Raw genomic sequence first — 25,671 nt, 5'->3', positions numbered from 1 at the left:
GGGATCATATCTCTCCAGGACTGAAATCTCTTCACTGGCTCGCAATGGCGGCGAGGATAAAGTTCAAAACCCTCTGCATTGTCCACAAGGCCACCTGGGGCCTCAATATCTTCAACTCTCTCTTCCTAAATATCTTCCCTCTCGAGCTCTTCACTCATCCGCCTCCAACTCCCTCATTGTCAGTCACTGCTCCAAGCAGCGAGTTGGTGGTAGATCTCATTCTTCTACTGGGGCCTCCCACTGGAACAGCCTCCATGCCTCTCTGAAACTTGAGGAGAAGCATCTCTGGTTCCGGAAGCACCTTTCTCTCCTCCTCTCCCCTGCTGATCTCCTGGCTGAATCTGAAACTACACTGGTTACCTGCCTACCCTCTGATCTTGGGTCCGGGTCCGATCCCCGCCAGTTGCACATCTGCACTGCCCCCCTGGCAATCCTTGCATTTGAGGTCTGTTTCTCTATTCCTACAGTTCCTACTAGCACTTACCCTTGCACTTGCCACCAGCTGGCCGCACTTTTATTTACTATCTTTATTCATTTTACTGTTCTCTTATGTACCGCACTACCCCCTCTGCTCCCCCCTACACTTTTCCCCCATTGCCCCCCTTCCCCTGCACTTAATGTCACCTGGCCTAGTAGGATCGTTGTCTGTCTTCCCCCTGTACCCCTCCCTTGCCTCGTCGCGCCTTTCAAACACTTGTGTATGAGCGTGATATAAATGCCATATCATAACATACATTTGAGTAAAATAGTTATGCTTAGGGTATATCCTACTTTTTTCATCTATCACTTTCAGACTTCTTTGCACTGCTGCGGGAATAGGAATACTTATTTTGCAAGCCGGGTTGAGTTGTTTGTGGTCCTACAGGATAGCTTTTATGTAGGGGGCGCCTCTTTTTCCACAATCTTTAAGACAAACCCCAACCTCATCTTCCAGTGTTCTTATTTTTCAATTTGAACTTCCATCTCTGGTCAACTAATGTGGAGTAAAACTTCTCAAACAATCAAGCCAATATGTAGCACACTCACAGGCTTGAATGCTTTTATTGTTGCTGGGAATGGGTGCAGCATGTCATTATTTTGTTACATCGTGAGTTGGGTCTGTTGGGATTAGAGAACTGTGAGTGTAATTGCAGTGGTAGGAATGGTGAGAGTGCATTGTCACATGGGGGTTCACTCTTGGCAACTGAGACTAGCAAGATGAAAGTGAAGAGCCCAATGCTGGAACTCTGGCCCGCACTACTCTGGTCACAGCACTCACTGTTCGCCTCACAACCTGTTTCGTGCATACTAGCTGAAGCAGCAAGGTTGCCGCACCACTTCTAAATCGAGCAGCTGAAGGCAGACCTGGTTAAGACATTTTTATCACACCAGTAGTGGGTTTATAACTCCAATTATAACTAAGTAATTAACTCTCAGAAGACTGCTTTTGAAAAAACACTGGCAGACACTTTGAGTGCAAAGTCTGCTAAGGCTTGATTAAAGCGAGCTCAGAGTTCCCACGAGGAGGTATTTTGGGAGGGGCAGGATCTCGGTGTAAATGACCATAGGGATTAACATGGCCATGGGCAGTCAATATTTGGGCAAATAACCAAACACCTACTGGCTTTGTGTGCCTAGGTGTTCACCGTTTCAGAAGTTCAAGTAAGACTGGCACCTGCCTGGGACTTGCCCATGGGTGCACCCTTACAGTCCACCCCCCTGTGTGAGAGCCGATGTGTGTCTGGGTGGCTCATTAATGCTTGTGCTACTATTTCAGTGTATTGGGACAGAATGGCTTTGCGTCAGAAGGTGGCCATTAAAATTGCCTGGAACTGGCTCTTCAGTGGAAAAAGAGGGGGACCGGAACCACCAAGTGCTTTAATCTGATCCCAGTCCTGGTCCGGCAACAGCATCAGAGGTAAGCACCCCTTGAGTAAAAAAGAAAGTTGGACATCCCTATTAAAATAAATGCTTTATTTTCTTGGTAAATATGAAGTGAAATTTTAGTCTTCCTCCTGCTTCATCTCTCCCCTCTTCCCCGGGAATTTCTATGAAGACACCTTGTGGTCAATACACTTGTAAAATTTGCAATAGACTACAGGGCTATCATTTTATGTATTGTGCTTACAAAGCTGTTTCAACAAAGCATGATACAATGTGAATGAATAACCAATTAGGCAGAAAAATAGAAAAGCATTAAGCAAACAAGATAAACAGACCGCCAAAAAGAGAGAATGTACTTGTGGGTGTGGCTTTATTAAATACAGAAATCTGAACAATTTCCATAACTTGATATCGTTTTCCAGTTTTGAGAAATCTAATACTTTTTCATTTCTTATTTGCACAGTGATGCATGGTTTTCAGGCAGAAGGCGTTGGGTCACCAATGTAAGCAGGGTGCGCTTTGGCATCTCTGGGGTCATGTGTTTGCGTACCTTCTGGTTATGTTAATTAGCAAAGGGTTTAAAAGACTATTTCCCCATTTCCACTTATGCCTTCTATTTCTAACTGTGTGATTATAACTCAATATAGCTACACTAAAGACCATGGCCCTCATTACGACCCTGGCGGAATCCGAAAAACGATGGCGGAAATGCAATCCCGCCATCGAATACCGCCCGTTGCGATCATGACCCGTCACCGTAAAGTACGATGCCATCAGCGACACCGTAGTGAACGCCAACGCTAACTGCACCAAGTACGCGCACGCGCGCCCTGCAAAACCGTAAATTCCGCCATGGCGCAACGGTACGCGAATGCCGACCCCAGCGGACATCCACATAACGCCATCAAGCATGGCGGAAAGTACCATTCCGCCATGGCGAGAACTACGGCATCGCGAACCAACCGTAAATGGCCCTACTGAGTGCCTGTACTCCACTACCTGGCCACATAGCACAACTCCCCGTAGGCGCAATGTAGTCACACCATGCAACCAGTGAAACGAACAAGTCCCCCATCGCATGCCACCAGTGTAAATCATCATGCAAAGCAGTAACCTGAGGGAGACCGCACCAGCCCTGTACACTTGCCAGTTGCCAAACCAACCATCAGCACAAGCACGTACCACACAACTGTACCCAGAAGCCGGAACCCAATGCAGATCACCTCACAATACATCGCGCCACAAATCGGGATATGCCACATTACCAGCAAAGAATAACGCCACACGGGCAATATCTGAATATAAATTTAATGCACATCAAAATCACCAAGCCCATACAGCCATTCGAACATAAACTCCCAACTGATTAACATCACTGTGGGCTGCATCCGCAATAAATGACCAGCTGCCCCTTGTGTGACGCCCTGTACCCTCATGGCACACAGGGGCTACATGAACGTCCAAAAAGGCAACATGGAAGCGCCCAGGACCGCAGGGCCGTCCCATGAAGTAGGCACTAGTCCAGCTGGAAGGTAGGTATGCTGCTCCTAGCCACTAGTACTGCGTAAGGACATGTGGCCCATTGCCGATCGTCCCATAAGACCGTAATGGAGCTCCACTGATTAACCCGAAGCTGCAGGTGTCGACTGAAGAAGCCATCTGCAGGAGTGGCGTACAGATGGCAGCGGCAGAAGGGGAGGAGATACCTGTCACCCGAATGAAAAAGAAAATGGCATGGGCATCCGAACTCCATACGAATAACTCACTACATGCACCACACAAAACATACAACCATATGCATGCTAGCCCACCCAAAAGGACCAATTCCACCCGAAAATCACTTGCGAATCATAACGACATTAATCGAGGTGAATACACTATCACAAACGAGTGTCTGTGTGCATGCGCCTGTCAGAACATCATCCATCAGATGGGATTATGAACGTGCATAGACACAAGTGATTGAAGGCGCGTCGAGACAGGGAGGGTTCAACAAGGGCAGACAGACGATGGTCCCACTATGGCAGCTTTGCATCACATAGCGCAGGGGAAGGGGACAGATTCCAAATAGCCATGTACATGGCAAACTCCCAATTAAATCATCTGTCCATGCATCCATCCATCCATCATTCCCTCATCCCGGTATGAAAACGCCAGAATATCTACTCACATGACATTAGAAATTTCCATTGAGTCTGTGCGTAATGCAGCCTGCAAAATCCACTGTGCTCCTGCCCGGATTCCCAGTGTAGTGAAGTTACATGTATTTGGGAACGTCCTGCCTAATCGTCCACTACGCTATTGCGCATCCCATACAATTCATATTAATCATTGCATACCCGTCATGGGCCCTGTCCCAAGGACATTCAACAATAGAACGTTATATTCCCAGTCAGACCTGTGGGCGTCTCCACGCCGCTAGTTGAAACCCGAAAGCGCTGTCCTTCAAATTCCTAATTTGCAACATCACGTCGATAAGGCATCTGTGTACGCTTACATTCACAAATTCATCTATGTAGTGCGGCTGTGTGTGAAAATGGCAACTGGCCTCAATCAGTAATGGGACTCCCCTCCCGTCGGTGAACGTCGGTACAGTGCTGCATGAGGGTCCACCGTTGATCGAGTACTACATTCCACTGACCCTTCACAAGTCTGCTCGCGAATGCTAATATAGTATGTGGAACAATGGGACCATAGCAGAATCAACAAATAAACCAATATGCCACTGCCATCTGGATTAAAAACATGAATGTAAATGCAAGATGCCATGCGTCGGATTGCAGCGTTGTGTGCGGGACGTGCTCGCACGAAAGGCATCGCAGCTGACACAGGTGGATTGAATCACCACAGGTGAAGGCTATACAGCCTGAACACACATAAATTGCACACCCAACCCCCTCCCACAACCACACCCACTCCAGAATGCTACCGGCAGGACTAGCGATGTTGGGCCTGGGGGACCTGATTGCACTGCAAGTACTCCAACTTCAAGAAGAAGACGAACGCCAACTACTACAACAACCGGCCGCACAGAGGAGACGCAGGAGGAGGAGGAGGCGGAGGAGGGCAAGGCAGGGCCAGCAAGCCCCACCAGCACAGCCACCACCACCACCACGCAGGCAGCCCGCAATCCCACGCCTCCGAGCCAATCCGTTCAACCTCACAGCTGAGCAGATCCACACCCTCTACCGCTTGGACCGGGACACCATAGCCGCCATTGTCAACATGACACACGCCGACCTTGTCAGCATGATAGATAGCCCAACCGCCATCCCACCCCTACTGAAGGTGGTGTCTGTACTCCACTTCCTGGCCACAGGCACCTACCAGCACACAGTCGGACAGTTGCATGGCATTTCACAGCCACTATTTTCACGGACACTATTCCAAGTGCTTGATGCCCTCCTGAAGCACTCAGACGACTACATCACTTTACCACGCTCGGAGCAGGAGATTACAAACGCCAAAGTGGGATTCCATGAACTTGGCGGCATACCGGGTTGCATTGGTGCCATCGACTGCACCCATGTGGAATTGGTTGTCCAACATGCCATGGAGGTCCAGTACCGCAACCGGAAACAATATCATTCTATCAATGTACAAATGGTGTGTGACTCCAACAGGATCTTTACACATTGTTGTGCACGATTTCCAGGATCAACCCATGATTCTATGGTCTTGCGGAACTCTAGGATACCACGCTACATGGAGCGACACGCAGGGCACCGATCCTGGCTACTCGGTGAGTCTCATTCAATGCATGAGAATGTGGGGTAGGTGATGCGTCAATGACCTGGCAGGAAGGGGGGGGGATGCGTACGTAGCAATGACATTCCACAAACATCCTGTGTTGTCCACATACAGGTGATGCCGGGTATCCACTGAAGAGATGGCTCCTTACACCAATCCGGAACCCACAGAACCAGCATGAGGAGGACTACAACCATGCCCACTCACGTACCCGTGTGGTCATAGAACAGGCATTCGGCCTACTGAAGGCTCGTTTCCGCTGCCTCAGCAGGTCTGGCGGGGCACTCCTGTACCGCCATGAGACGGTTGCAAAGATGGTCATGGCATGTGTCATGCTACACAACATGTGCGTACGTAGGAATGCGGCCATGCCCCCCGACGCAGAACTGCAAGCACCTGAAGATGGTCATGATGAGGGCGGGGATGTGGCAGCACCTCAAGGAGTCCGCGAGACACAGGAGGCCCGTGAGATTCGTCAGAGTATCATAGATGCATGCTTCTAGCACTCACGCCTGGTGGCTGTTACATGGACACGGGACTTGTGGCACTGTGTGTGTCTGGGACATGCACATTGTGGACTGTACGCAAAGATAGGCCTCGTACACAAAGATCAATGTCCACACATCTCATTGGATGATTGTGAAGAATTGTATTGCATATGTGAAATGACATTACACACCCAATCGACCCGCCACCCAATGAAGCCCAACACACCCCCTACACCCTCCCACCTCCCCCCCGAACACCAGTGTCCAAAGATGCTCATTGTCAGTGGACAGACGCTATTGCAAGCCCCCTCTCCGGGTATCAGGGGCACCCCTGCCTGTAGAGCGCCGGGTCCTCCCAGATCTACGTTGGGGGCTGCCCTGGACGGAACTTGCAACGGATGATGTCTCTGCCTGCTCACGTCCATGCATGTCCCTAAGGGTTTGTGAGAGCTCAGTGAGCACACGGCGCACAGCGGCAAGTTCACCACATACGTCTTTGGACGTCGCATGCAGTTCCCCCCTCAGGCTCTCGGTGCTTCTCTCCATTTGTCCCCTCAGGCTCTCGGTGCTTCTCTCCATTTGTCCCCTCAGGCTCTCGGTGCTTCCCTCCATTTGTGCCCTTAGTGTCTCGGTACTTCGCTCCATTTCTGCCCTGAGTGTCTCAGTAGATGTTTCAATGGCTGCCTTAGAACCCCCACATTCAGCAGCATGCTCCTTGAGGAGCGTGGCCAGTTGCTGCTGTTGCATGATCATGTGCTCGAGGGACTGTTGCCTCTGCTGGGCCATGCCCATTTGCGGTGGTGTCACAGAGGGGCTGGACGCCTCATGTTGCCTTGCCACAGGCCTTGTGGGGGTTTGCCAGTCGTCGTCTTGTGGGTGTCCCTGCGTGGTTTCCTCATGGTGTACGGGATGATACAAACAGGGGGATTGTGACAGGTCATGGATGGGTCCTACGTCGACAGCACCGTTTTCTGTGTCGGAGCATGCTGGCATGAATGCAGTGTCACCTAAAGTGCTGCTGCCACCAGAGGCATTGCCTTCTGTGGCATCCATTGGGGGGACCTGTGGTGCTGCTGTTGTGGACATGCTGGCTGCTGGGGTGCCTGTTGGAGTCCCCTCCAGTGTGCTGCCACTTGATTTGTGCTGCTGCCGTGTCTTGATCCGTGCAGCTGAGGTGGAGGGTCTTTGGCCGTTGGTCTTGGCCCTCTTTGCAGGTGTGCTGGTAGGGGTATCCTGGAGCTCATCGTTTGAATCGGACCCTGTGGTGGAGTAGAGGAGGGCGAGCGTTATTCATGGGTCTGTGTTAATTGTAATGGCATTGTATCACATGCATTGGGGTGGTACCTGAGGGTGGTTTGGGACAGGGCCTTGGAGGTGGTCTCATTTTAGTGTGGATTGGGGATGCAGTTATTTTGCAGCTTGCAGTTAGGCTGTGCATGCTGCACATGTAGAGTGTGTTTTTGGGGTTTTTAGTTATTTATGTATTTATTCTGACTTTTAAAGGGCGCTGTCATGGCGATGTATGTGGTCGTTCTCCTGGACATGTGTTCCTATTGCACTATGGGGACACAGGTACTTCACATGGTTGGTAATTGTGGATTTAGCATAGTTTTATTTGGGCCACCTACCTGATTCTTCGGATGTCTGCACTCCTTTCTCCATCCCTCCGACTCCCTCTATGCTCTCCATTCCAATGGTGGAGGCACAGATTTCTTCCCAGGGGGTCAACTTGATGGGTGATTCCGATCCTCCCCCGGTGGCTGTGGCAATGTTCCGGTTGGCAGAGAGTATGCTCCGGACGCGTATCCGTAGGTCGTCCCATCGCTTTCTGCATTGCTGTGGGTTGCGGGGTGCGGTCCCCACCGCACTTACCCGCTGTGCCACCAGGGCCCATATGGCCTTCTTGTTCGCAAGTGCCGTCCTCGTCATTTGCGTCGAGAAGACGACGGCAGCATGCTCCTGGAGGGTCTCCGTGAGCACGGTGAGTTCCTCATGGGAGAAGTGGACCTGCCGCTTGCGGTCGCACGCTTTTTTAGCTACTTTTCCCATATTTGTTTTTTAATCTGGACTGGCTGACGGGTTGGGATGTGTCTCAGGGTCGGAGTTTTGATGGTTGTGTGGGGGTTCTGTTTTATGGGTGTACGGTGTGCTGTTTCCCGTTCCGGCCCCATGTATTTGCTTCCGTTTCCGTATATTTACGGTGACCGTAGTTTGCGCCGGCCGCTCATTCCGGTGACCGCTGAGATGGGTGGCGGTATTGCACCTAGGGCGGCGTACGACGGCGGTAAGGGGCGTTTTGGGGTCATTTCCGCCGTCGCGGACTTTGCACTTCCGCCATGGCGTGATGCTCGTGCCCGATGGGTCGGAATCAGCCGCACTTTACTCCTTCGTGCAGTGGCGGAAACGCTGTTTGCGCTATGGCGGTCATGTCAGTTACTTTCCGCCAGGGTCGTAATGAGGGCCCATAAAACTTATGAATGCAGCCACAGAAAACCATGATTCATTTTCAGTTCAAATCTGTTTAATCCTAATGTAGTGACGCATTTATAAATTGACAGTTTAACATTAGTTAATCCGGTATGTATTCTACAATAAGGAATTTAACAATGCCTATTATATTCATATATACTTTCTTTTTTTTGTAGAATTTTTTAGGTCTGTCTGCAAGGCTTACAGTTGGCCTACTGTGGACTGCCGAGTGATAAGGAGGAAGCTTGCCACCAAAATTTGCAATGACAGAAGAGGCCTAAGGAAGACTCTGCCTTTCGAAATACAGGATTGATGATTATTTGTTTGTATTTTTGCAAACGTATTTATTCTTATGTAATACATATATGCTGTTAAACTGCATTTGTTAAATAACAAAATGTTGAACACTTTCTTAGCCTATGTTTGATTGAAGATATCGTATAGCCAGAGCAATACTATATTAAAATAGCAACAATTTGTAGCTGCTGAATTTTACTATTATAATAAATGAACTAGGTAATTGTTAGCTGCACTTGGTGATATTGGGTGAAGTGACTGGCGGCAGTCTGTCATGCAGGTAGACCTTTAACAGATTCTGTTTAGGTCGCTGGAAGTGTGTACTGTAGTGCAGTGCTTTGTAATTGTGGGAGTTTGAGTGTGAGGCCATGTTGGCTGTAGGTGAGAATTGAAATGAGGGATTTTACAGGTTGGTTTGTGACATGTGGGGGTGTTTGTAGTTGTGTGCACTAAATCGGCGAACTTAGTTAACGGGTGCTCTAGCAAAGATGGAAAGTGACAGCTGCAAACTTCCCTAGATTTTTTCCGGTAAACTATCCAGAAGTCTAACTAGAGTCATTGTAAAGTAATGCCACCAATCTTACTCAAAAGGGATACATCCTGGGGTAATTCAACCCCTTTTTCTAAATCTTTTGGAAGAATCTTGAAATCATTTAAACTCATCCTGGAGTGGTCTACAATAACCATTCACAATTCAAAACCCATACTAAAGTTATCATGGAACCATCCTGGAGTAATCCCCACCCATCCTGAAGTTGTCATGAAGTCATCCCTGAGTTGTCCTGGAGTCATCCTAGAGTAATCTGAAGTCATCCTGGAGTAATCCCAACTCATCCTGAAGTTGTCGTGGAGTCATCCTGAAGTTGTCATAGAGTCATCCTAGAGTAATCCGAAGTCATCCAGGAGTAATCCCCACTCATCCTGAAGTTGTCATGGAGTAATCCTGGAGTAATCCTAAAATCAACACTGGAAGTAATCCAAACTCATCCTGGAGTAGTTTCTGTGATGACTCTAGAGTCATCATCTCATTAAATATTTTGGCCTGTTCGCAGACTTCAGGATGATCTTCCTGAACTATCCATGGATGACTCTAGAATGGAGTCATCCGATGACTCCAGAATGATCTTCCTTTTGACTAGGGGTAGAGCGTAAAGCCTTGCAGAGCAGATAAGATAAGGGCAGGCAGTAGAGAGTAATACATTTGCAGCAATAGGCTATTTCAGTACATACGTTAATAGGTTGATATGATATATGCAGGCAATTGGGAGTAATACATTTGCGGCAATAGGCTATTTCAGTACATACGGTAATAGGCTGATATGATATATGCAGGCAATTGGGAGTAATACATTTGCGGCAATAGGCTATTTCAGTACATACGGTAACAGGCTGATTTGAGTGATGTAGTCAGAGCGGTACAATTTCCTAAAGGTCGTTGTTATAGGTAAATAGCAATACGTGAGTTGCGAACCTTGAGAAGGGGGGGGAAGTACACTTTAGACTACTAATGAGTAGCACTGCGATGCAGTTCTTGAGACAGTGTAAATCAAGGTTTTAACAGCACCTGTAAAAGCTCTGACCTTCTTAGTGAATATGCTGGGTGCAGGGTGCAGGATCTCCCGCCACTTTATGTACAGTGTTAGGATTGATGTCCAGACATAAAGGGTTTATCAATTCTTTAACAAGTAAATACACGCAGACAGCAGGCACCCCCTTCAGAGGCAGGCTCCAACTGACCGCAACAGAACATACAGTGGAAACAAAACATTCTCAATAGAATTTCATGACATCACAATGGCTCTACTCTGTTAAGACTAAATATGATGTATGAATGACCATTTTAAATAAGAATAAGAAAAATATACACCAGAACACATCTCTTCCCTTTAATTTGTGGCAAATTTAACCCAGGTAATAATCATTCAGCCTGACAGGTTTGTTTCTGACCCTGTTTGCATTCAAACTGCTGTTGTGACTGAACGCTGTTCTCACATTCGGTTCAATCGGTTCAAACCTATGTTCATCCTTCCCATGCTCAACCAAAACCTGCTCTTCTCTCGCTCCCTCAACGACATCATTGTCAAGCTTATTGCACTTAACCAGTTTGGCCACTGACCAACATTCTCCGCCCTCGATGATGACAACATTCCCCCTGATCACAGCAATTTTCTTAGGTCCAATGAATTTACACTCAATACACTTGGGAGAAACCCTGGGATTCTTAACATAAACCCAGTCCCCCACTGACCATGGTATCACCTTGACACCCCTTTTTGTATCAAACCTCCCTTTGTACTCATCTTGGGCCTCTCTGATGAGATCCATGATCCTTTCCCTGTTTACATGTACACTCCTCGCTAAATCCAACCAGCCCGGACATAACTTTGTACCGGGTTGTCTACCCTTGAGAGATATGAAGGGTGAAATGCCAGTGACAGAGTGTGGAGTCACGCAATAGTTCCATACCATCTCCCTGAGAACTGTCTGCCACCTTAGACCAGAAGCCATGGCTAATTGTAATCCTCCCTTTAGGAATCTGTTGGCTCTCTCAACAAGACCATTCGCTCTAGGCTGGTAAAGTGCTGTCCTGTAGTATTTGATACCAAACCTATTAAGAAACTCCACCATTCTGTCCGAACAGAATTGTATTCCATTATCCGAAACCAGCTCTGAGGGGAATCCCTCCCTGTAAAACACTTCCTCAAAAAAATTTATCAATTGTGAAGTGGTTGCTTCTCTAATGGCTTTCCACTCAACCCATTTAGAGTGATAGTCCACCAGGACCACAAAGTATTTAAAATCCTCTCCCAGTTCCTGTATGGGCCCTATTAAATCCACTGCTAATTTCCTCCATGGCTCTCCCGGAACACTGACAGGTCTTAAGGGAGCTTCCTTAACCATCTTGCTTTTGTCACTTCTCTCACATTCCTTACAACTCCTCACACACCTCTCCACCTGACCATCAATTCCTGGCCACCAAAAGGATTGTCTGATATGCCTTTTGGTACCCCCCATACCTAGATGGCCTTGGTGAGCTATGTCCACCAATTTGGGCCTGATATCACAGGGAGGTACAATCTTCATACCTTTTCTGAGTTGAGATCCATCCTCTGATATGCTAAACTCCTCTTTAATGCAATAAAAAGAATCAAATTTCTTCTCAATGAGGTCTTTCCTGGGCCAACCTGTTTTGGTCCACAACTTGACTTGCCCCAGGGCCTCATCCTTAGCGTCAGCAGATTCCCATTCCTCTTTGCTTATAGCATTGTGTACAAGTTCGCAAATACCCACAGTACACTTCGCACTCACATCCTTGAAGCTCTCATTCTGTGCAGGCAGTCTAGAAAGACAATCAGCAACCACATTTTCTCCCCCAGGTATGTACACCATTCTAAAATCATATGCCAGCAAGTCAATCATCCACCGAGATATTCTAGGTGAACCTTTAGCCCACTCTGCACTGCCCAATAACTGGACCAGCGGTTTATGATCCGTTTTTACAACAAACGACTGGCCCCATAGAAAAAATTTGAAATGAGACACAGCCCATGATACAGCTAGAGCCTCTCTCTCCACCACAGAATAATTGCTTTCTGCTCCCCTCAGTGGTCGGGAGGCAAAAGCTATAATATGTTCAATTTTACCATCATACTGAAAAAGAGCAGCACCAAGCCCTAACGTGCTTGCGTCCACAGCCAGCACAGTTCGCCTGCCAGAAACAAACCCTCCTAATGAAGGTGCTTTCACAATACTATCTTTAATCTTACTAAAGGCAGTTTGACATTCTTCCGACCACACACATTTGGTGCCCTTTTTCAATAGCTCTCTCAAAGGAGACGACATGGTAGAGAAACCATCAAGAAACTTATGATAGTACTCCACCAACCCCATGAACGAGCGTAATTGTTCCTTATCCAGGGGTTGGGGAGTACCCACAATGCTATCTACTAAAGACTTTCTGGGAGAAATACCATTGCAGGAGATCTTATGGCCCAAGTAATCCACTTCCGTGACAGCAATTTTGCATTTCTCCCTTTGTACCGTCAAACCCGCGTCCCTGAGTCTGACCAACACTGATCTAAGTATCCTATCATGTTCAGGACCATCCTTGGCAAAAATGAGAATGTCATCTTGGAACACCGTTACTTTTTCAAGGCCTTTGAGTACTGTCTCCATTACTCTCTGAAATACCGATGCCGCAGAGGCCAAACCAAAGGGCATTCGGTTATATTTGAAAACACCCTCAGGAGTGATGAATGCAGTCAAATGTTGGCACTCTTTAGACAGCGGAACCTGATGATAGGCAGCAGAGAGATCATTGATGGAAAATAACTTAGGTTCTCCTAGTGTGGACAAAACTTCTGAAATATTTGGTAACGGGTGCCTCTCCACCACTATGTTCTTATTGAGACTGCGTAGGTCGACACACAATCTTATCTTACCATTAGCCTTGGTAACCAGAACAATTGGAGACAACCATTCAGTAGCTACAACTGGTTCAATCACCCCTTTGTCAACCAAACTATTAAGCTCCTCCTTAAGTTGTGCCCTCATTTTCAGTGGTACTTGATGTCCCTTGTGTACCACTGGCTGTGCATTGTTCTTAAGCCTAATGTGATGCTCAAACTCTTTCAACCTTCTCAGACTCTCAGAAAACACTTGTGGAAATTCCTTGGTCCAGGAATCTCCCACCTCGGCAATGGTGACAGGATCTGGTGCACTAGCCTGTACCTTTAAACCCAACTTCCTCTGCTCCTCCCAGCCTAACAGAGAGGTCCCTTTTTCCGCCACAAGGAGAATGGCTTGGCACTCTCTTAACTTATAAGTTATTTTAGCAAGAAATTCACCCAGGATATTTATATCAGAATCTGCATATCCACACACCCTGACATTGGTAGGGCGAACAACAGCATTGCTCTTCCCCAAAATATTTGTCAACGTATCTTGAGATATAATGGCCCAAGGGGAACAAGTATCTACTTTCATTACGAGCTCAATACCATCAACTTGAAACTTATCCACGGGACCTTTGGTCATCCCAGACATCTCTGAAATTTCAAAAATGTGTCTTGGTGTGAATTCTTGTGTACAGGATACTTCATGAATTTTGTACCCCTTTCCAATGCCATCTTCATCATTGTCCATTGGCTTGAACTCTATACTATTGATAGCATTACCCTTGCAGACGTTAGCAAAATGCCCTTTATTCTTGCACTTGAAACATTCTGCATATTTGGCAGGGCAGGAAGGATAATTCACACCACGTCTTGAACTGCCGCAACGGGAACACATATTCTTCGTATTGCCACTTCCTCTCTTGACTGTGGAATAACCAACTCTTTTCTTTTGATTAACAACACATACAGAGGCCGATGGAAGATTTGGTTTGTCAATCCTAAGTTCTTTAACATACTCTGAAGTTTGCTCGATGCTTCTGGCTAATTCCATAGCCTCATCCAATTTCATATCTTTTACAAGAAGTTTCTCCTGGACTCTCACATTGTTAGTGCATCTAACATGCTGATCTCTGATTAGGGAATCAGTTAAATGTTCAAACTCGCAAGTATAACTCAGGGATCTGAGGCAAGCAATGTATGATTCCACAGATTCCGACTTCTCTTGAACCCTCTGGAAGAATGTGTGTCTCTCAAAACTAACATTCTTCTTTGGTTCAAAGTGATCACGAAGTTGGTTAAGGGCAAACATGTATTCATCCATGTCATCAGCCTCTGGAGCACGATGCCTAGAAAGTCCATCATAAATCCTGCGTCCTTCTATGCCAAGGTTGTGAAGGAGTAAGGCTCTCTTACGCGCAGAGGGAAATCTCTCTCTGCCCATGGCCACCAGGTTGTTCTCAAACATGTCTCTCCACCCATCCCAAGCAATTGGCAGTCGTCCCGGTTCACTCAGGAAGGGGACAGGAGGCGCAATGGAAGTAGCCATTGATTGCGGCTGCAGAAGGACGCACCAAAAGTAGGAATGTTGAATATCTTCCTCGTATGCGGATTGGCAATGGTATTTGCTGAGCACAATAGGCAACAGGAAAAAAAAAAAGAAAAAAAATGTCTAAATGTTCTAGGCCACAAATAGCATGAGACCCATGTTGTGCCACCTCTGTCTTGTCATAATGGGCTCTTGTCCTTCCTGCATGAAGCGATCAAGTGCTCCCAGGCATGGGAAGATATGGTTGCTAGGAAGTATCTATGTCACAATGGGAGATCCGGGGCTTGGTCAACCTGGCAGAGCAAGTTCTGCGTTCTTTCCTCTGCTCCCAGTTGTGGAGGGTCTGTTGCTAGGCAGCCGACGTCACAATGGGAGGACCGGGGTTCCTGGAGATCCACACGCCCTCTGCAGCGCGTGTCTTGAGGTGCGCGCGGAAAGTAGAAGCTCGCTCAGGAGCTCGCGCTGCGGCTCGTGCCGTGGCCTGCTCAATGCCCGCTCCCCGCCGGGGCTCACACACAGTTCTCCGCACAGCAGCCACGCTGCAACAATCGCTGCGAGGAACCTCGCGCCAGCGTCCGCGCTGGGGGCTCGCGCAGGGGATGGCTCGCGCAGGCTCTTCGGCGCTCTGGGCCCCTTTTCAGATTAATATCGTCGCAGCAGTGCCAGACCCAAAACAAACAGCGACCAGTGCACAAGTGCTCACCTCCCTAATTCTGCCTGCTGTCTTCCAGGGAGGGAGAGCCGGGGTCCGGGCGGCGCCACCACACGAGGGAACAACAGAATTCCACGGTGAGTTGTCTCAGCAATCCTCCTCGCCAATGTTAGGATTGATGTCCAGACATAAAGGGTTTATCAATTCTTTAATAAGTAAATACACGCAGACAGCAGGCACCCCCTTCAGAGGCAGGCTCCAACTGACCGCAACAGAACATACAGTGGAAACAAAACATTCTCAATAGAATTTCATGACATCACAATGGCTCTACTCTGTTAAGACTAAATATGATGTATGAATGACCATTTTAAATAAGAATAAGAAAAATATACACCAGAACATACAGTCAAAGTCAGGCAAAGTGGAAGTAGGTAAGATGTATGCTACTCTTGGCCAGGTTGGCGCGACAAGCAGGATTACCCAGGGGGGAGTGTGTGACTTTAAATGTACTTACAAGACTTCAAGGATGATCTAAGATGGGCGATCAGTGTGTCTCGGGCAGAGTGACATGTACAAGCGGCACAGACAGGAGCTGCCCTTTGTGTAGGCCCTTCATGTGGATGGCCCGGCTAACGTTTTCCGGTTTCATGGGTATACGGAAATGGCGTGCATCGGCCAATCAGCTGTTGCGAATGTTGCTTAGCAACAGTGAAACATAAACAAATGAGGAAGCCACCATTTTGCGGATTGAGCTCCTCGTGGATAATGGCTCATGGGTCAATGAGGCGTTGCTGAGTCTGCAATGGAGTCAATCTCAGGGGACTCAGGATAATGGGGAGGAGCAGCGGCAGCAATCAGTGCTTACGCGCAGGTTGGGTACTCGTCGTTGTCGAGCTGCAGATTGCAGCATGCGTGTTCAGCCAGGCCAGTGATCCTCAGGAGTGCCGGATGGCTGGGGGAGGCTCCTGCCTCATGAAGAAGTGTCTGCTTGTTAGATGTTAACAACGTTTGTTGCACTGCTATTTTTTGTTGCATCACACTCAACAAGCTACATTCTCATGTCAGACAATGACTATAAGCAGGTCGCCTTATCAGACAGTTTTTTCTTATGTTTCTAGAAAACTCAGGGTAGATTTCTTTTTTGTGCCCCAACATCACTTTGAGTTCTGGTATTTTGTTGAACTGTGTTTTTTAACGTTTTAGATAAAGGTACACAATAGACAATTCATGCTCACACTTTGGCCTGGTCTATGGTAGCTCGCTAAAGAAAACGCTTCAATAAAATAATTCTATCTGCTCCTGTACCACCTTAATAGTTCTTTCTGAACCCAGTACTGCTTTACGCCCACATGTATATGGTGGGGTCTGCCCTATGAAGAAGTCCTGGCCACCCGCTGCAAGTAAAGAGGCCGGGGGGCACCTAAGCAGCATAACCACAGCATATCTTCACACTGCCAACACAAAAGCAGCTTTTCACTAGCAAAAAAGACAAGACTTGTGGGCTTTGGCAATGCTTTTTTGGTAATACTACGATTGCTCTGCTGTTACTGCAGAGCTCCCCCACGTATGCTGCAATTCTCAATGTGTTATCCCCTCACCTTCACCAGTAAATAGATAAATATGGTAACTTCCTTTTTTCTCATTTGATTGCAGTGTGCGTCTGAGAGTGCAAGGGCAACACGATTAACATTTATATTCAGAAAGGCCACAGATCAACAGAAAGAGGAAATGAAGGGACTGCATTTTTTTTACAATGTTTCAAGGAAACCAGAGAGAGTATCTAGCATTTGTGAAATGCGTTATTATATTACTTCACACCTCAGTTGGTGGGGCTTTCCATGGGTTCACGGGCAGGTTGTTTAAAGGAGGTTCTCACCCATTGAGTGATATTTCCTCAACATGAGCAAAAGTGAAAAAGATACTCGTTGTGGCAGGGCAATTGAAGAGGCCCCGTTAAGAGAATAGACACGGGGCCCAGAGAGGGAACGTGGGAGGCGGGCAGAAGGGGAGGGGAAGCTGAAAGAGAAAGTTAGTTGAAAGTAGATAGTCAATAAAGTAAAATGTACGTAACCCTGGCTCTGGGTATTTTATAATTCCTGTTAACCCACAACAACTGGCGACGAAGGCACCGCAACCCCATGTGGCCCTCCGGCTCTGTTGCAGGACCATAGAAGCCAAACCCTAAGGCCCACGGGGAAGGCTGCAGGACGAGGAATGCCGGCATCGTCATCACCATGACCCTGCTGATGGTGTGTAGTACCCAGCGCAGTCCCCCCGCGAGAATAGATGTGTTGCCGGAGAAGTGGGAGGACCAGTCACTCATGAGCACGGTGAGCTGCGACGTCACCAGGAACCTACAGTAAGCAGTGGGGAAGGGGAGGAATGCACCAACAGGAGGACGGTGCAAGAAGGGCATGCGATAGCTGACTGACCACCAGGGAACAAAATTCTTACTGCAGGGAGGGCGGAGGACAAAGAAGCATAAGGCACAAGAAAAACGTAATTAAAAGAGAAATAAAAGGAGGGAAACAATTTTAGAAAAACAGGGAGAAAGAAAGGACAATTAAACCATAAAACCCCATAACCAGCGCAAGGAGGGCGGGCGGGCGGGCGGGGCGGGGGGGACCAGACTGACATGTGAGTCAACATCAAGCAAGGAACTACGACAGACAACAGAGCACGAACAGAGAAGACAGAGAGGCCACAAGTTGTTCTCAGAGTGACAGGAGTGAGCATGTGCACGAGCAGAGGTACCACAAGTGCACACCACCTCAATGGAATACAAGACAAGACCGCCAACCCACAGACTGCACCCAAGCCACGAGCAGTCAGAGACCATCAAGCAAACTGAACATGGCGGCCAAAGCACAGGCAGCTGTAGATCAAGGTGCAGGAGCCGGAGCCTTAGCTAATATTGAAGCAGGAACCAAATCCAGGGCAGCATTCTTAAGGCGACCCAACCCATTCACATTACAACCACACCATGACCAAGGACAGAGATGGGAGGAATGGAAGGAGGAATTTGAAGACTTCATGAGGCCCATAGGAGGACAGGATTCCCCCAATAAGATAGACATTTTTCGCAAACTTGGCTGGGAAGGAGATCAAAGGAATACTGAAAACAATTCCCACACAAGAGAAGTCCATGTATGCGCTACTGGTGACAGCTGTCAACAGGAGGTTAGCCATACTACCCAATCATGACTATGAGAGGTACTCCTTTAATCAATGTGTGCAGCTTCCCCACAAGACCGTTGGTGAGTTTGTCATAAGACTCCAAAGAAAAATAACCCACTGCGACTTTGTGAATTTCAAACGATGAGGAAGCAATGACTCAGGATAATTGAAGGATGCACATCCTCAATATTCAGGAAACATCTGCTAAAGAAACCTCTCTCACTTCACGAAATCATAGACTTAGCCAGAGTATATGAGAGAGTAGACGTGCAAGCGGCGGCCATGGAAAAACTCCAAGAAAAGTGACAGCATTGCAGCTATGCATTCAGGACCCCACGTGAATGTCTGGTATCAAGGAACGCCAGCCCAACAGGGACCCAGAAGCCTGCACTGACGGCCCCAAGGGGAGAAGCAGTGCTATAGATGTTGGGTTGAATACCCTCACAGAGGACAATGTCCAGCCATGGGACAACTGTGCATGAGGTGTGGCCAGGAAAATAATTTCCAGGCAATGTGCAGAGAAAAGACTCCGACACTCATGAGCTATAAACCAACCATGACCACCGGGACAACTAGACGACAAGAGCAGCCGCGGGTGTTCAACTACAGGACACACCCTGACCAATACACCCAGAGAATGTTCCCTGAAAGGAACACTCCAACGTTCCAAGCCCAGACAGGGATGATAAGAGCCATGGAAAACCTCGCAATATGTCCATCACCACAATACCTTAACGAATAAAACTACCGACCTAACCAGCCGGAATGCTACGCCTCCAACCAGGGCACCGATTTTGGATGTGACTCGTGTCCTAACCCACCAACGTATTACAACCAAGACCCATACGAGAAGCCACCTTCAGATCGAGAGGAGGAACTGACACACAAACAATTTAGCCACCATGACAGGTACAGTCAAGAGTATGTAAGAATCATTAGCGATGCCACAGATGACAGTACGGCCCAGAAAGTTGCTATCCAAATTGGAGGGCTAAATAATAAATTCATTGTAGACACTGGGTCAACTGTTAACGTCATGAATGAGAGCCTGTACCAAGCCATAAAAGATGTCTACCGACTATGCCCATCCCATGCTCAAATATTCCATTGGGGTCTAGCACACCCACTCCAGTCGACAGGACAGGTTCAGTGTGACTTGTGCCACAAAGGGCGGAGAGTACCACGACCAAACATGTCATTCAAAGCACCTCAACTGGATGATGTCTTCTCAGTTACCGTACCGCTCGGGCACTTGCACTGATCAACATACAATATGACCAATCTGAAGTAGTCGTCCAAGGTCACCCACCAGGGGTTCAGAGTCTGTGGACAATATGACACCAGGAAATTAACATTGAAACGCTCAAGACCTTATTCCCCGCACTGTTCGAAGGGGTGGGCATGCTCAAAGATGCAGTAATTTCCCTCCACATTGACCCGAAAGTCAACCTGGTACATCAATACCCGTGCCGAGTGGGGTTGCAGCTGCAAGCGCAAGTCTTGCAAGAGTTGCAACTTCTCCTCGACAATGACATTATTGAGAGAGTGAGCAGCCAAACCCCATGGGTATCTCCATTCGTCATCGCCCCAAAGGAAAATGGCCAGCTGCGCCTCTGCATTGACATGCGCATACCAAATACAGCCATCCAAAAAGAGAGGCACCCGGGCCCTAATATTAAAGACATGATGGTGAGATTAAACCAGACCACCCACTTCTCCAAATTGGACCTCAACCAGGGGTACCATCAGCTGGTGATTCGCCCCAATCCCAGACCCATTACCACACTCGCAACGCATGATGGACTCTTCCGCTACAACCGGCTCAATTTTGGGATATCCTCTGATGCAGAAAAATTCCAGCAGACCATTCATAGGCTGATATCTTCTCGGACCAAGGTATCATGGATGACCCCAGGAAAATCAGCTCCATCGTCGACCTGGCATCTCCCAAAAGGCATTCCTGGGCATGGCAGGCTATTTTGCCCGCTATCTACTGAACTATGCCACTCTCACAGACCCCCTCAGACAGTAACTCAAAAAAAGACACAACGTTCAAAAGGGATGCTGCCTGCTGGGAGGCATTCCACACCATTAAAGAAGAGCTGGCCGACAACCGCTGGTTTGCTTACTTCAACCCAGAAAGGGACACTGAACTAACAGTCGATGCTAGCCCATCGGCCTTGGCACCATACTCGCCCAGACTGACCCAGGAGGACAAAATAATAGAGAAATTGTTGCATACGCCAGCAGAGCCCTATCACCTACCGAGCAGGCATACTCCCAAGCTGAGAGAGAAAGCTTAGCTGCAGCGTGGGCATGTGAGAAATGTCATTACTTCATCATCGGAAGGAAATGGACACATAACTGGCCACCAGGCCCTCATCTCCCTAGTTGGTAACCCCAAAACCAAAATGTCCCCACACATCGAGGTTGGGGCATCATGCTTCAAGAGGATGACTATTGTATCATTCGAAAACCAGGGGGGATGCCAGCCCGGTGGACTACTTATCCAGGCATCCGGAAGGGTGGACGGAGGACTCAATGGTGCACGAGGCAGAGAGCTACATCATGTACTTCTCGGAAAACGGACTGCCCTGAGCCATCACAACTGAGCTGTTCGCTCACAGGAGCAGGGCAGACCCCATCATCCATGCAGCAGTGCAACTCACCAACATGAAGAAATGGAAAAACCTCTGAAAGGAAAGATTTGTGAACGGGGACGTGGACAAGAAAGAACTAGAGAGAATGGCCAAGATACAAGGAGACCTAGCCACGACAGAACAAGGTATCCTGCTGCGAGGAAGCCGGCTAGTAGTCCTCAAGTGCCTGAGGAAAGCAATGGTGAAGATAGCACACAAGGGGCACAGAGGGATCGTAAACACAAAGAAAATATTGTGAAACCAGGTATGGTTCCCATACATGGATGCGATAGTTGAGAACACCTTAACACACTGCCTAGCTTGTCATAAAGTGGTGACAAACTTACACCCATGCCCCCTGAAAATAGTACTGCTACCAGAAGGGCCCTGGCAATGAGTAGCTATAGACTTCTATGGAACCCTAGAAGAAGGAGGTCATCTGCTTGTGATAATAGACAAATACTACTGATTCCCAGTAATAAAGCAGGTGCAGAGCGCAGCATTCCATCACGCGGTAGGAGTGAGTGACGAACTGTTCAGCGAATGGGGAATACCAAACACAGTGAAAACAGACAATGGGCCTGCATTTCAAGGCCAAGAGTGATTCCACCACCAGAGTATCACACCGCTGTGGCCACAGGCTAATGGGATGGTGGAGCGATTCATGTCCACCATTAAGCGGACCAGACAAAAAGCCACCCTCGACTGAACATCGCTACCTCAGGCAGTGTGTCAAATGCTGAGGAGTTACAGGAACACACACGCACGAAGCCAGAGGGCAGACGCCGCTGGAGCTCATGATAAAGTACAATCCCCGGACGCATATTCTGCAAATGGATTACACGGCCGAACGAGACGTGGATATTCGAGAACGAGATGCAGAGAGGAAAAGGAAAGCAAAAGAATGGACTGATCAATGAAGAGGGGCAAAGGAACCCCACCTACCAGCAGGCGAAACCGTCATGTTGCAACAAAGACTACAAAGAAAGACTGACTCAAGATATAACCCTGAGCCATTCCTCGTGACTGAAGTAAAAGGGTCAATAGTCACAGGAGAAGGACGTGAAACAACTCGGAATACTTCATTCTTCGGCCTGTTACACACATACAAGAACCTGAAACTTTGGAGGTGACAACAAGAGATGAAGAGCAGGAAAAAGGGAGAGGAAAAGATAGCAGAAAGTCGACTTCTGACTGAAGAAAGACCAGGCCAGACGGGCGAATCACTCGGGCAGCCACACTGAGCAGTGAAGAAACCGTCACGGCTGATCGAGCAAATGTGAGCCTCAGAACTCCCATAATAAGCATGGGGTGGTGTTGCGGCAGGGCAATTAAAGAGCCCCCTTTAAGAGAAGGGACACAGGACCCAGGGAGGAAACATGGGAGGCGGGCGGAAGGGGAGGGGAAAGGTTAAGTAAAAGTTAGTTGAAAGTAGATTGTCAATAAAGTAAGATGTACGCACCCCTGGCTCTGTGTACTCTATAATTCCAGTTGACCCACAACAACACTCAAGGAGGGATTTTAAACTATTCAAATTTGATTTTGAACATTACTCTCAAAGTAAGGTTTTGCTTTCGACGGTTCTAACAGCAGTTGGTCTATATACAAAGGAACTGATCATTTTTTTGGAGGTATTGCTGAGTTATGTCTATCGCGGCCAGCTCCTTCATAGCGCCTTGGCATGAGAGGTTGGGGAAAGGTAGTGGTTGGATGAGGAGGGTGGTGTACCCAGGGTAGGTGTAAGAGAGAAGAGGGTGGAGATCTGCCAGCTATCAACAGCAATATTTTACATGCCAAGCAGAGAAGTACAGTTAGCACTACAAAGTTTACATATTTAGTTAATATAAAGAAAGGGGAGATGGATTTAAGAGCTTAGGTCTTCTTGGGGATCTACAGAGCAGTTTATCATCACATGCCTAAGTTAGTGTTTTGTGGAACACAGAGGTTTAAAGGAGTTCTGGGAATGTTATATCACTTGGTCTTTCTTACGTGAAAAGTTACATTTTTAATATTGTTCATGATTCGCCTCAGTTCTGAGAAGGAGCGGTAGGCTGTTCCATAGACTTGGTCCAATGACCGTTATGGAACTTTCACCATATAGTATGACCTTGAATGTTCCCATACGTAGGGACTTCTTCAGAGTTTGGCGTATTTACCCATGGTAAATACACTAAGCCCGAGTACTGTTACTGCAAGTGGCAACAGTATTATTGCCGCAGAACTAGAGGTAAATTCTCCAGTTCTGTTCAACTGAGAGATTTGTGTTATAGTGAGTGGAAAAAGAGAAGGATCAGAAGAGAGTCAGAACCTACGTTAGCCAAGCTAAAAAGGCATACGAGAGGCAAGGAGACAGAACCCGAGAGCGCTTTGCCAATTGAGCCACACCATAGAACAGGCCAAGTTAAGAGCGAAGGCTAGGAATCTAGGCCTATAGGCTGACAGGGACTAGGCCTTAATAAGAGTAGTTAAGGGTTAGCCACCTGGTAGCTCTGGTCCACATCCTAGTGGCAGAGGCAAGGGCACCAGCCCAACTAAAGCATCTTGAAACGCTTCGGAAACAAGGTGGATGAAAGAGAAAATCCAACCCAGAAGTATCCTGGCTGCCCCGCCCAGAGAGACTTTCTTCATACTCGAGCACCAGAAAAACCATTTCTCGAGTCTCTGCCCTTTCCAAGTCCTGTGACTAGGTCCCAAGCAGGCTCCCATCAACGTCTTCACCTAACATAAGTGTGGCGTACATCACTGACGTAACAGGCGGTCTTCCAGACAGCAGTCTCAAGTTCATCTCTTTTGTGTTGCTTTAGACACCCCAAGTGGGACAGGTATGCCCAGATGTGGGTCCCGTGCCTGCCTGGCCTGGTCACCCAAGCTGCACCTCACTGATGATGCTTGACAAGGCCAAAACATGTCTGGGGATGCTTGTGGCCTCATGCAGAAGGGATGTGTCCAAGCAGTACGGTCTGGACTGCTCCTTTTGGGGTGGGACCTGGCCTAATTTGCATATGGTCTTTTCCCTTTCTGTAATGGCTTGGCAAGCGAAGAACGATGGTCTGGAAGGTTGTCCAGAGCAATGCCAGAGGTTCAGATTAATTCAAAACCTTGCAGCCATCACCTCTTTTGTTTTGCTCAAGTCTGCCAGAAGAGCATGAACTGGGTTCTCAAATTGATCATACATGTTCAACAAAACCAGAATTCTCGGAAGCTTCCTGAACTCACCACAGGTGCAGTCGTCCATTCATTTCCTTTCTTTGAGTCCTAAAAATGTCAGCAACCTCGGTCACCACCTTGCTCCTTCCTGAACAAAAACCAAAAGAGCCAAAAGAGTGTTTTCCCATTTGTAGCGAAAGCGTGATTAAGACCGATCGAGTTCATGGGAAACACATGTGGATTGCACGTCTCCCGCCAGAAGATTTGCAAGAATCTAGTGAGCTAGTAGTTCTTCTGTCCTCCTGGTTTGAACTGGTTCCTATCCGATAGGCATTCCTTCAACCCATCTCCCTGAGAAAAGAAAGACATTGAAAAAATGTTCAGTATTTTGTCTCTTCTGGGGTGTCCAGCCTTGACAAACACTTTCTTCGTCCTGTGGATGGTGGGTTCTAAGCTTTACAGTGCATTTTACAGGTGGCTAGGAAATTCCAATCATTTTTCCTTGTCTTTTTTAGTTTGGTAGATCTTTTGTCAAACCATTTGTTCCTGACCTTAATAGTATTAAGCGTGTTATAAGTATCCAATTATAATATTTATAAATAACCAATTATAATAATGCATTCTTTGCTCTATTTAGCTCAGTCATGGTCATATTGAGGTGTTCCTCTGTATTTAGTGTCTGATCTGGGAGGGATACTGGAGCTTTGAAGGTTTCCTTAGCGCCCTGAGTAGAAGGGATGGGTCCGGGAAGTATATATGAGTGCAAGGTTTGGCCTCTTAGCTATGTCTTGCAGTTTCTAATGCGTTTGGGAAGGATATAGCAGTAGTGTTTTATTTTATTTTTTTATTTCATTTGTTTGTAGCGCGCCGGAGCCCGCTGGCATCAAGGCGCGAACATAGAGACAAAAGACAAACAAAGAAGATGGGACAGCAGATTCATCATTGCAATATTCTGATCATTTGTTTAAATAGGAGTGCTTTCAATTTCTTCCTGAAAATCAAATAGTTAGATTCTAGTCTTAGCGAGCAAGGGAGTTCATTCACTTTGTTGCTGTTTAACTGAGAACGAGTGCCCTAGTCTGTTCACTTTTTTAGCATGTGTGGTTTTCACCAGTCCTTGAGCTTCAGATCTCAGAGACCGACCTGGTTCATGTATGGGTATTTGCTTTCAGATACGGTGGAGCAGAGCCATAGAGGCAGTGGTGCACGATCGAGACTGCTTTACAGGTAATGTGATCATCTA

General features: G+C 47.5%; 1 long non-coding RNA gene across 1 annotated transcript; it reads left to right on the top strand.

Annotated features, from left to right (window-relative positions):
* Positions 1 to 301: 301 nt before the first annotated feature.
* Positions 302 to 8,980, top strand: LOC138491535 (uncharacterized). The gene is made up of 2 exons (XR_011276029.1): positions 302 to 1,897; positions 8,747 to 8,980. It is a non-coding gene; the product is annotated as an uncharacterized lncRNA (long non-coding RNA).
* The last annotated feature ends 16,691 nt before the right edge of the window (positions 8,981 to 25,671 follow it).

This window comes from Ambystoma mexicanum, chromosome 10, assembly GCF_040938575.1.
Source record: "Ambystoma mexicanum isolate Mex_15411 chromosome 10, UKY_AmexF1_1, whole genome shotgun sequence".
Lineage (NCBI taxonomy): Eukaryota > Metazoa > Chordata > Amphibia > Caudata > Ambystomatidae > Ambystoma > Ambystoma mexicanum.
This window is presented reverse-complemented; position numbering and strand designations above follow the sequence as displayed.